The 3,483-nt window shown below is 47.8% G+C and overlaps 1 protein-coding gene across 1 annotated transcript in view; it reads right to left on the bottom strand.

The window, feature by feature from the left end:
* The window catches only part of LOC144162765 (uncharacterized), a 152,102-nt gene that overhangs the window by 83,956 nt on the left and 64,663 nt on the right, over positions 1-3,483 (bottom strand). The gene's annotated exons all lie outside the window — the stretch shown is intronic.

The following is a 3,483-nucleotide window of genomic DNA, read 5'->3' as shown; positions in this document are numbered from 1 at the left end:
CGGAATAAACAATTCTATATTATACATGGCTGCCTCCATTTTGTCCCTACCACATCCTTCTCTTACAAGAGCTGAAGCAACCATTTTCCTCATGCTACAAATTCCTGCCGCTACGAAGCTTTACTAACACGCCATCTACCCTATACACAGAAACCTGCATATTCTTCTCCCACACCCTCCTGAACATGGCATGACAATTTTTGCCAAACCGCACACGGCAACCCTAATCTGTACCCCAGTGACGAGCAGTGGACAGCCCGGCCGACCAGCTACAACCCTCTCACTGGCTACATCTGGTCATAAGGACCCGCACTGCCACTGGGGCACTGGGTTCCTCACCAGTGGTCTCTGAAGTGGCCACTAGTGCACAGGATACGACTTGAAGCCGCAAGAACGCCACGTTTCCAATTGACACGATTCGGTACGCTCGACGACCGAGATTGTGCACGTTGCAGTGTTCGTAATGACACAGTATACATCAACTTTACTAGAATAGGACTGTCCTAGGTTTGCTGAATGGAGAAAACCGGCTTTGGATGAGGCCAGCATTGCACCTGCATTCAGTTTTGTGGAGAGGGTGCTGCAAAGAGCAAGCACCACTAGTTGTGAACTATCCGCCGTGAAAATTTTCATGAAGTCGTCTTGCCCTTACTTCTTATAACTCCCACCATGTCGTTTCTTTCCTTTGCCCTTTCTTTTTGCCTTCCCAGCCCATTTTCTCCCCACTCTCTGACACTAAAATTTTTCAATGCTTGGCATAGTTGAGAAGAACTTCTTGGTGGGCTATTTGGTGGATTGTTGTCATGATTTGAAGCGCAACAAAAAACATGGACGATGTACGTTAGTAGATGAAAGAAGCGTTAACTTTCAACTACTTTATTCCGCTACGCATTTGCGGAAAGAGAGGGCGAGAAAGAAGTATCGTACACATACAAGGAGAGAAGAAGCTGAAACGTATCTCCCGTCCGCAAAAAACAGATGTCATGGCGTACATGCACAGAGCGTGCCACAACATGGAAAAGGTCGCCGAAAGAACGCAGGAAGAAGGCATGTGGGAGAGAGAGAGAGAGAGAAAACTTTTATTGCCGCAAGGGCTAATTCTGGGGAGGGGTGGTGACCGAGGGAGGAAGGTCCCCGGTGACTTTGGCAGCCCGGGCGACGATGGCATCTTGCACCGCCGAATCCGAGCTGCCCAACGCCCTCGCCCAGTGCTCACCGTCTCGATATGGGGGGAATGGGTTGTGGGGGCATTGCCAGAGGAGGTGATCCATGGTTTGGACCACCCCACAAGCGGGGCAGTGGGGTGAAGGGTACAGACCGGGGTACAAGCGGTGCAGGCGGGACAGGCAAGGAAGGGTGTACGTTTGCACTAAGCGACATAGGCGTTCTTCGGTGTGAGAGAGTGCCGGGTGAGGCATGTGGGAAAAAAACACTCAAATCGCTATGTGGATTGCGCTGTCGGTGATGTGTACGAAATCCTGCAATCTTGCGGAAGGTTTTACGTTGGCCAAACGGGCCGTTGCGTCAGGAAGAGAGCCGGGGAACATGGACTGTCGCTGGAAAAGATAAGGGAGTACATCTGCCTACCCACTCTCGTTCCTGCGGTTGTGAGCCACGGCTCAGTGAGATAAAACTACCAAACAAAAGCGAGAACAGGGAGGCGAAAGAATCAGTCGAAGCGTATTATGTCAAGAAGAGAGCGAGTGACTGCTGGTGCTCGAGAGAAAAAAACACAACAAAAGGAAACAGGTGACGCAAGGTGGGCACATCTCACACACACGCAAGAGAAAATATCATTGGTGACGCTGAACAAAAATTACACGCTTTGAAAAACACACACATTTATACAAATTGTACTGCCTATATAGCAATAGGGAAATTCACGTGAACGGTTGTTACGCATGAACACCTACTGGCAAGAGAAATATGCAGATGGAACAATGCAAGCCGTAAAGCCGTACAAAAATGGAGTAACCTTAGATGGCTTCCACTGGAGATGGACAGCATAAAGGGAATGTATACATTGAAAGGTATGAGAAAACAAAAAAAGCAATAAGAAAGATGGACAAAGGTTTGTGTTGCTAGCGCTTCACGCCAAAATAACAGCCCAAAAGTTAGTCTTACATCATGAGGACAAGAATGAAAAAGCGCAACGTTATTACATGACAAGCTCAAGGACATGCTTGCGCAAGAGAGTCGGGGAATTATTAAATATGTCTAAGTATTCAGAGTACCGGTTGTACAAACATTGCATTCAGAACAGAGGGCACAAGGCAAGCAGACAGTTCGGATTATGAAAAACATCGTTTTCCTGAACAATTTCTGTGGCACATAGAGTGTAACATGTTCTAGCAGGACTACACAGGACACTGAGCCGTGAGTAAGTTTGAATAGGTAAAGGAGATCCGCCTTATTGCGCCTGGAGATTAATCGTGGTAGCGTCAATGCCGATGATCGAGAGTTGTTATTACCGGTGAAGCGATGGTTAAACATAGATATAAACTTATTTTGGACCCTGTGAATGAGCGCACAGTTTGTTTTGCTCGTGAAATTCCGAACAGCAGAAGCATACTCACGCTGCGGGCGACAAATAGTAGTGTAGAGCTTAAGAAAAGAATTGGGTTCTTCGATATCCGGCACAGAACACCAAGAGATCGAAGAGTCCTACGAGTGATCAACCAGATATGCGACGAGAAGCTCCGCTTGCTGTCAAAATCAACGGTGAAGTGCTGCCTGACGTCTATAGGCCAAGCTGTATGCCCACCCGGTGATATATTTGTAGCGCAACTAGGGGTGTCCGCAGTGTAGATGGCAAAATTTAACGACGTAATATCCTCAAGGAAAGGCGGAATGCGCGCCATTTGAAGATTGAAGAGAGTGGGCGAGAGGACTGCATCCTGGGGTTCTCCAATCCTGTTTGGGCAGGATGATCCGATGTAATCTCCCACTTTTTACTCTTTGTGTTCGATTGTACAGAAAATTTTCAATGAAGGCAAGCATGTGACCACGTACTCCACCATCTTCTGCGTTTTCCATTACAGTTCTGTGTGGAATAGAGTGGAGGCTTTGCGGACATCCACCGCCGCCACAGTACGTGTTTGCTCTGCTGAGGGGTCACTTATGATCAGGTGATGCAGTACGAGGAGAATATCCTGCATGCTTACCCCATGACACCAACCTATCTGTTGCATCAGTAAAATATGCTGTTGCACTAGTTGCTGCATAGCGCGTCTGTCTCATGGTTCTTCGTTTTTGTGTAGGGTTTTTGGCGCTCTCTTTATTCAACCTATTTGGGGCTAGAGGGAGGCAGCATTTTTTTTTAAGCTGCCAAACGAGCTGCTCAAGAATCATGCATCCAACCACTTTGCGAAGGTTGCCCGTAAGGGAAGTGGGCCTGAAGTATGGAAGCTGATTCGGTGGTTTCCCGGCCTTTGGAATGGGTTTGACAAGGTAATCACGCCAGGCACTGGAAATAGTGCCTGT

This window comes from Haemaphysalis longicornis, unplaced genomic scaffold (genome assembly GCF_048455015.1).
Source record: "Haemaphysalis longicornis isolate Haplotype H1 unplaced genomic scaffold, Haemaphysalis longicornis Haplotype H1 scaffold_12, whole genome shotgun sequence".
Lineage (NCBI taxonomy): Eukaryota > Metazoa > Arthropoda > Arachnida > Ixodida > Ixodidae > Haemaphysalis > Haemaphysalis longicornis.
The sequence above is the reverse complement of the archived record's forward strand: the minus strand, read 5'-3'. Positions and strand labels throughout refer to the sequence as shown.